The sequence below is a fragment of the Cynocephalus volans genome, chromosome 1 (genome assembly GCF_027409185.1).
Source record: "Cynocephalus volans isolate mCynVol1 chromosome 1, mCynVol1.pri, whole genome shotgun sequence".
NCBI classification, from domain to species: Eukaryota; Metazoa; Chordata; class Mammalia; order Dermoptera; family Cynocephalidae; genus Cynocephalus; species Cynocephalus volans.
This window is the reverse complement of record NC_084460.1, coordinates 270709942-270724333: the sequence shown is the minus strand read 5'-3', so window position 1 is coordinate 270724333 and position 14392 is coordinate 270709942. Positions and strand designations below refer to the sequence as shown.

The window sequence follows — 14392 nt, the reverse complement described above, 5'->3', positions numbered from 1 at the left end:
TAAGGAGAAGAGAAGGTCCATTGTCTGCCTCCACTCACGTCTCTCTCCCTTCATTTATAGACATTCAGGTGTTTCAGGTTGATAAACACAGGGCACTTATGTTCACTGGTACAGACTGGCAAACACAGCTAGAGGAAGCTGCACTGCTTTGTTAAAGTCAGAGTGAATGAGCACATGGTGGAAGGCCTTAGCTCCTGCCCACGTGAGAGCAGTAGCATCATTCTACCAAAAACGCGTTTTTTTCTTCCTTCAGTAGCACCATTTTTATTTCCATGACGATCTCTCTGAACCTTAGTCTCTCCTTCTTAGCTCTGTGTCATTGCAAGTATCCTCAACCCCTTTAAGCATCAATGTCTTCATCTGTAAGGTGAGGATGAAAAGGTTGGGATGGAGATGGAATGAAAAAATATATGGAAGGGGCTAGGCACTGTGCCAGGCACACTGGGGATGTTTCAGAGATATTTGTTTATTTTCCTGTCCCCCTACCACCTTTCAATTTTTTTCCTGGGTCATCCCTCCTTTGTTAGTGACAGACTCCCCATCTGTGGGCCCACTCCTTCCCTAAGATGACTCTGCGAAGTTCACATCAGCAGTGCCTAGTCAACATACGTTTTTAAAAGGAATCAGCATCATATTAGATAAGGCAATAAAAACCTTTCTCCAAAAGCAGGGGGTGAATCCCTGGAGACCAGCCTCTATGAGCAATGACTATTAGCCTCAGCCAGAGGCGGAGGGGCTCCCTCCCTAAGCATTTCAAACAGAGTCAGACTGGCCCGGGGTGGGGAAAGACACCTTCAGAGACATCCTTGGCTAGGTTCATGGGGTGGTGCACACATAACGTGCCATTTATCTTCACAGACACACTTCCAGCCTCGGTCTGTGCTCTGGCAATCTTCACTGTGCTATGTTTGTGCTCCCTTTCAGAGCTCCCAGTTAATACTCCTGTCACAACCGCTTAGGTGGGAAAATTCCTCCCCACCAGCTCCCTTCGAATTGCTGGCCACTGTACCATTATTTACTGAAAACCATCCGTCTCCCTCTCCCTCCCTCTCTGTTTATTTATTTGCATCAACCTGTTAAAACAACAAGTAAGAAATCTCTTCCTTGCGGGGTAAAGGGAGGGGCTGGGAATGCTCCCCTCTCTGGGAAGTGCCTGCCAGCTCCTGTCGCACGCACAGGGTCAATGGGAGCCAGTTGCCTGCAGGGGTGGCTGCTCTGAGCTGGAGTGGCCTGAGGCCTCACCTCAGTCCCCCGCCCAGAAAGTGCTCAGCCACTTCCAAATAGATAGGCCTGTGAAGGAAGTAGAAGTAGTGGACTAGGATTGGTTCATTCTTAGACCCCAGAGGGCTGTGTATTTACAGTCAAAAGAATCTCTGAAGCTGGTTAAGAGTCTGGAGAAGTCGAGATGGCCACAGATTGAGAGAGGGGGAGGGGGAGTTTGTGTAGGTCTGTGATTTTACTGTGGGAGACAGTAAAAATCTGCTTCCTCACTTGCAAAACAAAAGTGAAGCGGCTTAGTTCTCAGGGGAAACTCCCCAAACCTTCTGGAAAACCCCTCCTTGCTATTTCCACATTGATGTAAGCATGGCTGGATGGTCACTCTCCACTGAGCAATGGAGATGCCCTAGCAATGTGCTCCACACCTGGGAAGCCCTGCCACCTGTAGTCATTAATCAGACATTATCGTGTTTACCTGGACTAGGGAATTCAGGGCCCTGGGCGCAAAAGTCCCAATCCCCAAGGCAGACAGAGCTGGGTTTGGATCTGGCTTGACCACTTTTTAGCTGGATGCCCTCAGGCAAGTTATTGAATCTTTCTGAGCCTCAGAAATGGGGAAAATAAGAGTTATATAGGAATATGAGAGCCTTTCTCTTAGGGTTGTTGTGATGTTTAAATAACTGAATCTGATCTATGTAAAGTGGTAGTCCATAGCCTGGCACTCAGCGTGTGCTCAGTGAGTATTCACTGTGATTTGTTGTACTCACGCCCATTTCAGAGGCAAGGAGGCTGAGCCACAGAGCAGAAAATGACTTTCCCTAGGAGAGAGAGCAAATGAGCAGAGGTGCAGTATCAGCGGGAATGGAAATCTGTTCAAACATTTTGGAAGGCATTTTGGCAAAATGAGACAAAAGTTAATATGTACATAGCCTTTAATCCAGCAAGCCTACTGCTGGAAATTTTTCCTAAGAAAATAATTGAACAATTGTGCAAAGATTTATATGCATCTTTGTGCATTTATTTTTAAAAAGCATTTGAAAAGTGGGATGATACTTGGTTTATAAACAGCATCATGTCTAAAAGTCTAGCCATAGACTTTTAGAGGGTAGGTAAATCAAATTTGGTATTTTTGTAAAATGGAATACTCTGCTGCTATTGTAAATAGCACTGTAAGGTCTAGATTTTTTGCTTTCATGGAAAAATGTTCATGATGTGCCATTAACTTTAAGAAAGTAGATATTTTTGGAAGTGTGTTCTAAAATATATACATTTATTTTCTTGCATAACTTGTACAGAAAATGTTTGAAAGACTATATACTAAAGTATTAATAAGTGAGATATATGGGTGGTGGGACAACTGGTCATTTTTACTCTCTTTTGTTCTCTTCTATTGCCTGAATTGTTTATGATGAGCCTGCATTTCTTTAATAAGTCAAAAATTTTAAAAAATGATTGCATTGTGTTTTTTTCAAAGTAGAAGAACTGAGAAAAAAAATCCAGCTCTCATGATTTAGCAGATGAAGAAGTAAATTCATCACCATCATCATCCATCTCACAGAATCGGAGTCAGGGCTAAATGAGACACAACCCCAGAACAGTGCCAGGGACGTGGCACACATGCAATAATAATTTTTTAAAAATTATTTTTGAAGACCATCAGATAGCTCTAGTCTTTGTGTTGCCAATTTCTCTGGGAAGGACAAAGAGAGGCCCTGACATCCCACTGGCCTGTTCACCAGAAGTGGGAGAGGTTTACGTGGCTGCCTAATCACCCATGGAGTAATTTAGGGGATTAACAGAATCAGCAGTAGAACAGGGCTACCCAGCAAATGCCGCAGTTATAAGCTGGCCTCAGTTTACTCAATGGATATACCTCCTCAAATCTGTTTTTGTGATGTGGACAGCAACATATAACTCCTTACCTAGCTACATACAAATACAGTGAAGGCATTCATTTTTGAAAAGGTTCAAATAATTCAATTACATCGTAAATTTTCTCTCTGAGCTTGTTAGTTAAAGAACCCCTCTGGTAAATCCTTCTGTGAAGCAAATAATCAGACTTTACCTGAACTCCTTAGAAAAACTGGGTTTTCCTATCAGGTTTGCTTGAAGGAAAGTGACCCTGAGTTACAGTTTGGCTGAAATACCCCCTCCCTCTAGGGTCGTGGTTGGACAAGCCCCACTTAACCACAGGGTCTTCTGGCTGGGCTTTTTATGTAAAGGGCACACTCCAAATGACACGCTGACTTCATACAGAATGTCTCATTTACCTCCTATGTGACTGACTCATTTGGGGAAATTTTTTATTATTAGGGATTTGCTACAGCTGGAGTAAATCTTGGAAATTTCAGTGTTGCCAGGTTCATTTGGGAAGAGCTCGGCAGAGGCTTAGGAAGTTTGTGGCCTTGGAATAAATATGGCTTTGCATCTAGCATCTAAGATCTAGTGTTTGTTTGGTAAAGGCATCTGGGGTACAAACTCAGAGCTCACCCCAATGAGAGTCAAGTAGGATAACTCAAAAAGCTGCTCCTCTTAGAACTTATTACTCATTTTCTGGAAGGCAACATAAACCAGCTAACATATTAACTATAGTGTTTGCATTTCATTATTCATAATCTCTCTTAAATGAAAAAATTCCTTTCAAAGCTTTTACACTACCTTTTATTATTTTATTTATTTTTTTCCTGAGCTGAAGTAGCTATCCCTGCTTCTAGTTCTTTTTTTCTCTCTAAAATGGTTCCCTGAGTGCCTTCTTAATTTTCTCCTCACAGATTCCAACATCTGCATATTGAGCATTTGCTTTCTCTACTTTCCTCCTCAACTTCAATGTCTTAATTTCTCTCCTCAAACCCATGTTTGGGGTGTGGGAATCTTGATGGTGGAATTAATTTTAAAAGTCCACTGGAGAGATATGGAAAAGCCACAATCTCATCTCTTCCTCTCATCACTAGGCAAACGATGTAGAAAGAGGCTTTCTAGTTTCCAAAACTCCATCCACACTTGACACTTCCCAGCAGGGCACCAAAGGCTGGGTTAGCCAACGGAGCCTGTGCCAGAAGATTCACCAAGCTGTGGCCCTTCTCTAAGGGCAGACTAATGTCCAGTCCCTGTCAGAGTCTACCTTTTGGGATGCCCCATACAAACGCAAGTGAGGAGATTTCTATATCAGAGAGAGAGTACTTAGGTCCTCTGAATAAGAATACCATGCCCATTTTATGGGATTTGGGTCGACACATCAGAACACCTGTGCCCAAGCCCTGATATCATCCTTTGCCAACCAGGTAATGTCTCCTTTCTCACTGCTTTTATCGAAAAATATTTAAGACCTTTCATATATGGCAAACTCTTTCTAGCCCCTGGTCTTTTGCACCTGCTCTTTTCTCTACCTGTAACACTCTGTTAGCTTTTTCTGTGGCTGGTTGTTTCTCATCCTTAAGTGCAAATGTCACCTCCTCAGAGAAGTCTGCCATGACCACACTATTTTCAGATGGCATCCCCTTATTCTCAATCTTACCATCCTCTTATTTCCTTTATAGCAATTGTCATAATCTGGGAAGGCCTTTTCAATATACTTGTTTATTTGTTTATGTTCTGTCTCCTGCACTAGATAGTAAGCACCATGAAGGCAATGACCTTGGCTTGGTGCCTAGCAAACAGGAGAACTCACTGACTTTCTGTTGTATGAATAAATGAGTAAGAGACTTGAGGTTGCTGTTACACGTTAAGAAGAATGTATGCTATGATGATGCTTTCCGAGGGATTTGATATGTTTGGTTCATTTTATAATCTCTGTATTTGTGCCCGAACACACTGAGCTATTCTGGTTGTATCTGAAAACCAAACTATTTCCTCGTGACTCAAAAACATGAAATATAACATTCTGAGTGGAAGAAACATCTCAAATCATGCTGACAGCATTTTCACTATTAGTAGCAAACAAATCAACTATAATTAAAATGCTGTCAAAGTGATTTGAGATTTTTCTCACACTTTCAAAGTTCCATATTTCATGAGTAGATTATCCAGGCCAGAGAATTTATCACCTCCTGGAGTGCCTTTCTTCCAGGAAGCTCAAAGACATCTACAAACACTGTCTTATTAATCCTTACATTAAAACCTGTGGGGAAAATAGGATAAAAAAACAACACTGTCATGTTGACAGTGAAGAAGCTGCCTGAGATATAAAAAAGATGCAGGGCAGGTCTGCACATGCTGAGGGCTCTGGTCAATTCGAGCCCAAAGCCAGGGCACCTGCTTCTTGAGCTCAGTCCAGATACCTAGCCTTTGTGGAGAAATCGGTTTGCTGTCAGGTCAGATCTTGTAAGAATTAAATTTCATTTCCTTGTATTTCTCCCTCTCATCTGTACTGCCCATTTAATAAGAAGCTGGTATATCAATGAAAAACGCTCACATTTTTTTGAGCATTTATTATGGGCTAGGCCCTCAGTTTAGATATTATTTCATTCAATCCTCATTTGACACACATCAGGCCCTGTTACCATTACCATTCATTTGCAGACACAGAAACTGAGGCTCAGTGAGGTTTAGTGACCTGTCCAAGGTCACATGACAAAGAAAGATCAGAAGCAGGCTTTGAGCCCAGACAATCTCACTCCAGAGCACACAGACCTTGCCTCCCTCCCTTTGCCTCATTGTTGAATGAAGATCTTAGAGCAGGGAAAATACCAGATTGCCACAGCACAATAGCCTCAGCGGTACGAGGTATAAAAAAATCTTTTGGTCTCAGTTTACTTTCCACAAAATGGGCATTTGAAGGAGACTTAACAGAATCTTGCTCTTTTTATTTAGTTGTTCTGTTTAAACAAAGCCGACAGGCTTGCCAAAATTAATAGACAAACCACCAACGGGAGAAGTGAAGAGATCTGGACTCACAATTTCAAGATTCATCAAGTAGAAATCTAGCTGGAAAGTATTTAGATTAATTTTTGTAAGTTTGGTATTTTTATAAGCACATATACACCTGTATGTGAACATATGGCCCATTGAGTGAGAAAACAGGATTCTGTGCATTTATAAGCTCTTTAAGTACTGTCTAGAGCACATATTCTTAAGTCCGTGGACTTCCAGTAGGGTCCACACATGACATTCAGTGGGTTGGGGAACCCCTGTAGTCAGATGCTAAAATTTTGTGTGCTTGTGTATATGCATATTTTCCCAGGGAAGGGATCTGTGACAAAAGAAATCTTAATTCATTGTCACACAAAAACATATTTGTGTCTGAGGGTGTTGTATATACTCTGGGTAGTGTAGCATGAGGGCTTCGTGGACAAATCCAGCTGGTTTCTGGCACTTGCTCGTGGAGTGACTGCAGGCAAGGTATTTAACCTCTCTAAGTCTCTGCTTCTTCATCTACAAAATGAAAATAACAATGGTCCCCACCTTTTGGGATTGTGGCAGCATTGGGAAGGTACCCACAGGCCCAGCACAGGGCTGGATACCTTAGAAAGTGCTATCTTCTTTATTACCAGCATTTGACAAAATAGGATGGTGGATTTGGAGGAGAGAAGATTTACATACTTATGATGCATTGAAAACCAGATGTGAGAAGATGAAACGAAAAGCCATAGTTTCAATGGACGTAGTTTCACAGACAGTCTCAGTGCTCCCAACCTCAGGGTTAGGTTTCTAAAAATCTCCACACCTGCGAAGAGTCCATCCACAGTGCTTAGTTGCTTGAGTTTTTGAGACTTTATTTCAAACCTGTGGTTCTGAGCACAGTCTCTGGAACCATGTGCTATGTCTTGAACAGCAAGGTACTCAGCGTCCCTGCAGTGTGGTGATTAATGTCAACGGCTTGGCACAGTGCCAGGCACACAGTAAGTGTTCAGTGAGTGGACGCTAGTTGTTATTGCTGCTATAATTACTATTCGTTGTCTAACTCCAAGGCCTCAAGCAGTTCCCAAAACTCTGTTTGTGCACCTGTGTCAGTGTTGGGTGCATTTTTCATAGTGGCTGTTTGCAGGTGCATTTTCTTCCTTCACTTCTTCCCGCCACCCACCTCTAATATTCTGAGCTTCTCATCTGCAATCCCCTCACAGCCTGGGTCACCATGGCTCTTTAGAAGGGAGGAAGTCTGACCACCCAGCCAAGGAAGTACACAAAGAGAACAGCCCAAAACAAACTGAAAGAATTATTCCCCCAAAACTTGAAGGCAAGAAGGTGGAAACTACAAATAACATCTATTTATAATTGCTGGTTGTTTTTCCGCAGAAGCCTCGGGATGAGGAAGAGGGCCCGCGACCCCATTGCTCCTCACAGAGCAGGCTGCCAGGAACGCCTCCCGACCTGAGAAAGGAGGCCCCGCTCCAAAGAGGGTGTCAGATAAGTCCTGCCGTAGATGAACTTCAGAGTACTCAGGGCACACACAACGCCTCCACCACGTCTGTCCCGACCCTTTGGAGGAACGCTGTTTACCCCACTGACCTGGCTCCCAGCAAGGCACGTTCCTGAAGCTATATGGCCACAGATCTGCTCTGCTGCTGGACCAGCAAGCACTCTGGAGGCCACCAGGATGGAACATGTTTGCTTATGTATGGAATGATTTTGTAGGCAATCGGAGCCAACGCAAAGTTTAAGGCTTTTGGGCAGGCTGCTTTCAGCATGACTGTTGGGTCTTTCTTTGGTCTCCTCTGAGTTTATACAATCCTCACCCTCTGCAATCAACATAAAGAGCCCCTTGCTAGCATTCTGTAATGATACCAGTGTACAAAGTAGGTAAGAGGAGTCCAGAATTTATGTCAATTTTTGTTACTTCTTTAGAGGCAGCACATCTGGTGCTTGGATGTGAAGGTGATCCCAGCAGGGCCAAGACTTGCTAAATTGTCCTATGCTGGCTGGGCCGGTCAAGCTCTCATGCCTCAGTTTGCTCATCTCATCAAAGGGAACCAAGATCATGCTTCTGTGCCTCTCAGGGCTGACTGAAAGGGGCAGAAAGCGACTGGTAACCATCGAGGAGAAACCAGAGCACATCATCCCAGGGCCCAGGTGTGCTGGCAGTGTCCTTTCGCGTGGCAGGGTGAACAGGTCCCTCTAGGACAGGCATTCACTAATCCTGCCTCCCGGAGGATCCAATTGTGAAAGCAAATCATAATCTCCCCATCTGTCCAAAAAATGGGAGCCTGCTGGGAACAGAGGTATACTGGGCACCAGGGAGTCAATCACTGTATCAGAAAAGTCATTTTTGTTTTTCCAGGGACTTAAGCTCTCAACCGTTTTTCTGTTCCCCTTTGCTGGCATCCAGCCTCCATAACAAAACTTGGAAGACATAAAATTTGTCTGAAAAATGTGCCATGCAGAAGTCCAAGTAGAGGACAGTTTGGGAGTAGGTGGCAGGTGTGATGGGCGCCATTTTGATTTTATTTACTCAGAGCTTCAGGTTACAGAGCTCAGAGCTTCTCACTACTGTGCAAAAAGCACTGTGGTGTGGAAATGATGGGCCTGCACTAATGTCCAAACAGGAAGGGGCTGCTGCCACGCCAGGGTGGAGATTCTGAATATCACATGCAGTGGCCAGTCAGCCGAAACTGCTTCCTGCTCAAGCCTCAGCACTTCTACGCTCTGGAAGGCAGCGCTCTGAAGTACCCTGGCTGCCTGCACTTGGTGCAAAGGCAGCCCCAGCCCGCTCCCACAACACATGTTAAAGCACTTGCCTCTCCCATCACAGAGATACCCCTTCCATACTGGTGGGGGTTTGTTCGGGGTGGAGGCAGCAAATGTTCCAGAATGTTGGGTGCTCTTGGCCAGAGGCTCATAAGACCATGAAGAAATATGTCTAGAAAGCACGTGAGCTTCTATAAGGAAGGGGACCAGCTAGCAGGAAGTCTCCAAGCAGCATGGGAGTAGTGTGAGTCAGACCTTGAAGGACCTTTATTTATCCCACAGGCACAAGCAGGCTTCTTGTTTTGTGCACAGAGCTGCTGGCTGGCTGGCTGGTCACCACGTTGCAGTGACTGGCAGGGCCCTCACAGCATGGAGGAAGCGCAAGGCCAGGGATGAGCTGTGAGAGCCACACGTGGGTGAGACCCCCAGAAGAGAAGTCAGTACCCCAGCACTTAACCCAGCAGCCTGCCCTGAGGCTTGTACTCGATCCTCTGTCTGCCTGGACCTCAGTTTCCCAATGTGTACAACCCCCAAATAATAATACTTTCTCATCCGCCTACCACGCTCAAAGGGATGACACACAGATAAATCACTTTGAACTTTTAGATGAAAGGTGCTCTATAAACCTGAGGTCTCATCAACTGTAATTGTTACGGTAATTATTTTAATGATAATAATGATGATAATGGGAGAAGGGGGAGGGGTGGGGACAAAACCTCCTACCCTGAGACAAAGAAGAGCTCTTCCATTAACACCTGCACTGTGATTCCTTCCGCTCTCAGCTCTCCACCATCTCTTTCAAGCTGCCAGTTCCTGGGATGAAATATTATTTACTTCTTTCCTTTCCAATAAGACAATTATTTGTTCCCCCATTCTTGCTCTCGCTTACTCTCGGTGTGTCTAGCTTGGCCCTGACAGTTCAGCCATGGACTGTTTACATGTCGTGCTCACCCTCCAAGACTCTGGTTCAGCTCCATTGACACTAAAGGCAGCAGAATTCTCTGGGCTTGAGGAATCAATTACTTCCGCTGACACTCCATGACTATCCCTCGTGTCTTTGGACTCCAGATGGAGAGTGAGGGTGGAGGGGGGATGGCAGGGAATTGGAAGAGGATGGTGATGGGGGCTGGAAGGGACCTGGGAGTAGGAAGATGACAGCGAGGCAGACTATTGACTCAGAGTCAGGCCTCCAGCTTGTATTTAAAGACACAGAAAGATAGCTCTCTCCTTGACTGCCCTGCTGGCATCCGGAGGTGACTGCGTGGCAGGAAGAGGCAAAGAAAAGGAATAAAAAGAGAAAAGGGAAAGAAAAGCCTTGTCAGGGATATCTAAAGAAACCAGAGAGGCCCCACATATTTAAGCACTGGGACCACCGATGACAGCTCTTGGCAGATTGACACAGGGATATGAAGGCAGCTTTGGGCTGGTTGGCTTCAAGTCCCAGCCCTACCACTGCTATCTGTGTTATCTCTCACGGCCTCAGTAAGCCCATCTGTTGAATGGTAATAATGGTAGAGTGCTAGATAGACAGACAGATAGACAGACAGACAGACAGACAGACAGACAGATAGATAGAGATATGTATATCTATATACATACAGAGAGAGAGCTGTTGTGGGAGTTAAACATGAAAGTTCTTAGCGAACGTCCTGATTGTTGGTGAGTGCTTAATAAATGTTTGCTCTTATTGTCTAATTCTAATGGACAGTCCCTCCACACCACCTGCAAACATAAAGTTGAGTTCCTAATAGGGCAAGGCAGAAAAATATATAGAGACTGCCAAGGTGTTTGGCTATAAAGCCAGGAAAAAAGGCATAAAAACATCATGTGGATTTTCCTTCATTATGTGGAGTCTATGATGCCCGCCCAAACCTGAGCCCAACTCATATTTATTTTTTTCTCCTTTAAAAAAATTTTTTTATTTTGATCAAGCTAACATTTTTCAGGGATTTTTCTTCTAGGAAAAAATCTTTGATTATGTAAATTAAATACAACCATCTACTCTGCAATCAACTGAGATGAGTTGTGCGGCACGAGGTCCCTAATGAAGGACGATTATGGAAGCGCTTTTCTAGAGGGAAAGACAAGGGCAGCTAATATATATATATTTTCTGGGATGATTTATCCAGGCAGAAGTAGAAGAATGGAATTAAATTATCTCTTGAGTTTCTCTTAATCCAAAGGTTTAAATCCCCTTGCCACTACAAAGGACAACACAGAGAGAATTTTTTTTTTCTATAGGACTCATGACTATAGGAAAATACACAAATCCTTTTTTAGAAAAATCTAATTTCTTTACTTGGTGTATTTTCCTTCTCTTTCTTTACCCTCTCCACACCTGGAGCTCCCACTGAATTTCTGAAGACAGACTCCCAGCCGGTGTAATTAGATAGGAGAATTACACAGAGTTACATGGGGAGAGATGCTGGCCCTCTGGGATCTCTGGGTTCAGAGAAGGTGCCAGGTTGAGAGGCAGAACAAGTGGGATTGTGTATGATAAAATCTCAAGTGATTTTCTCAATCAGAGATAAAACGCATTGTCAAGAAGGATATCCACAGTGAAGCTTGCATTGAGAGAGCTATGATTGCAACATCGCATACTTAAAAACAAACTGCCAAAAATAACCGTTGTCTCAACTGCTCTTTAACCTTGGTAAGAGGAGAACAATCTGTGGGTTGTTTTTTCCCACTGCTTGGGAGGCTGGAGTTGCTGGGTGGAGTGCTTGGTCAAGGTTGGCATGCATGGGGTCAGCTGCCAGCGAGTTAGCAGGACTGTTCACACTATTGCACCACGTACCTGGAGGTGGATCTGTTTCTGTCATTAGGAAGGTTGTTGCAATACAGAAAAGTATGACTGCTCACTGGTTCCTTGGGGGAATCACAATATTTCTGTGGTTGGGCAGGCGGTAAATCTGTAGTCATGTCATGAGTAATCAACCCGAGGGTCTCTCCTGAGCGAGCACAAGACACCCTCTTGAAGCATAGAGAACTCTCATTCGGCTTTGTTGGCTTTTCAGAGATTTCAGCAGATACCAGCTGAAGCCACGCCTCCCGCTGGGCAATTTGGCCTCCTGCCCCCTATTCATAGGACGGAGACCTGGATTTAGAGAAAGTCCTGTGTAGGAGTGAATTGACGAAAGTTTAATCCAAGTGTTACCTGGACTTTCCCAGGCCAAACTCCTCTTTCGGGCATTACACTGGGGGGTCCCTGGATATAGGGTATGAGATTATGGAGCCCTTACTATGGCCAGGGAGGTGGGAGCAGCAGAGAGTCCCCATAATCTCAGTCTTTCCTGCTTCCTGACCACAGCCCCTCTGCTAAGGAGATGGTGGAACTCACCCAGCCAGGAAATAAAATTAAGTGCATTGCTTAGTTACCAGGACAGCTCTTCTTACTCTACCCTCACAATACTCACAGGGAAGGAAACTAGGTTCGGGCATGTTCGATTACTGTGGTTCCCAGAAGCATCAAACCCTCCCTACTTCGTCTTTGAGCATGTCCCCTCCGCCAGGACCCCCAGCCGAACACACCCTCCCTCTGCCTGGCTAACTTCTTCAGGATCAGTGCAGGCATCACCTTCTCCGGGGAGCCTCCTCCTGTTCTCCCCAGCCTAGGCTGGATGTGGGAGCTGTAGGCTCACATAACAGGCCAATATCATGTCCCCAGCCAGAATGCACAATGGGGGGAAGACAGAAAACCCAAGAGTAAAGAGCTCAGATTGAAAAACAGGGTATCTGGCTTCAAATCCCTTCTCTGCCACTTATAAGAGTGGGACCATGGGCCAGTTGCTTAACTTCTTTGAGCCCAAGTTTCTTCATCTGTAAAATGGAAAGAGAAACAGCAGCTTTGTGGGGTTTTTTTTTGGGGGGGGGAGAATTAAATGAGACAATGGGTGTAAAATACTTAGCAAAGTGCCAGGCTCAGGGGTGATGTTCCAGATGTGGTGACTTTATGGTCAATAACCATCATTTTCCTTGCCTTGTCCCCCCAAATCTAAGCTCCATGAGGGCACAGAATGTGTTTCACTCATCACTGTATTCCCAATGCTACCATTGTCCTTGGTACATAGTAGATTAATACCTATTTCCTGATAAATGAATGGTCTATTGCCATTTTGTTGGTGAGAGACTTACAGCCTGTATCTTACTTACCCTCCTACTGTTTAACCATATCCTCAGATGGATGAATAGGGAAGACAGATCTGTCTGCCTTCCATTGCAGGTTTATGTCACACTGACCTATTTGCTGGCATTTCCAATGTAAAAATATCACTAAAGCAATCACCTGCACACACCTGCTTAGCACCTTTCAGGACTAGGTGCTGTAGGACTAGAGAAATGCAATATGTGATCTGTGCCCTCGGAGAATTTACATGCTCAGAACACAAGATGATCACACATGAACAAGAAGTAAGCAACTTGGGTCATATCAAATGCTCTGGGAGTTCAGAGTAGAGGCCGATAATGGAGAACTGGACGGAGCAAAGAGACTGAGGGAAAGAGGAGGGGGTGTGCACTGGACTCTGCAGAGCGAAGCAGGGGGCGGGGGGAAGGACAGAGAGTCTGAGGACTGGGAACCAGGGGGCTCATGCAGACGTAAGATTGTATTTGGTACTTTAACTGGAGAGGAGGGTGTTTACTGAGCACAGGGAAACACTGTGGGTTGGCTGGATGGGGAGAGGCCAGTTCACTGAGGTCTGGTCCGTTCCCTCTGTTTACTGTGGTCAATTTAGCAAGCTGGGAAACTGCTACCTTTCTAAGATATTCCCCTACTTTGGGAGAAATAGACACATCTTCTCAGATTTAGAGGGCCCCTCCGGCTATAAATAAACAGAAGAGCACCTTATTTATCTAGGACACTTAGAGGCCAAATATCCCAAACCTTAAATATCCATTATCTGGGGGATGGGAAATTCAGAAGAAAAGATCACGAGCAGCTAAATTAGTGTTGAGAACTCCACTCATGCGCTGTTGCTCTTACACTCTGTCACTTGGGGATCTCACCCCAGTCCTTCCTCTGTGGTGAGCTTGCCTGACTGAAGCATACTAGAAATGCTGGCCCTGGGATTGCATGGACTTGAGGCAAAGCTTAGACCCCAGAATCAAATTTCTCAATAGAGAGCAAGACCTCTGAAGCAAAATTGATATACATGATAAAAATAAAAACAAGGCAGGAGAAGAGGCCACTTCTCTGGCAGGCATACTCATAACAGGAAGTGACAGCGAGAGTACTCACAGAAAATAGTTTCAAACTTTCCTATGTCAAAGGACAAAGCTCCTAACACGGTTGCTAATTTACTGTGCATCAATGATATATGATAAATGGGATATTACACTGAACATAAGACATCCAAATCATTAGTGCAGATGTCCTTGTGAGGTTGTTAGCCTAAGAAATGTTCTTTCAAGTCTTCCTACTGGCTCTTGCACTTTCTGAAACATGTTTTTCAAGATATCTACCTGAAAATGACCAGTTCTTAAAAGGACCCAGACTCCTGATTTTGGTTTTATTTGTTGGAGCCTCTTGCCTGGGTGAGACTGCCTGCTGGAGGAC

The 14392-nt window shown here is 44.5% G+C and overlaps 1 protein-coding gene across 2 annotated transcripts in view; it reads right to left on the bottom strand.

The window, feature by feature from the left end:
- The window catches only part of NRP2 (neuropilin 2), a 114408-nt gene that overhangs the window by 81357 nt on the left and 18659 nt on the right, over nt 1–14392 (bottom strand). The window lies entirely within an intron of this gene.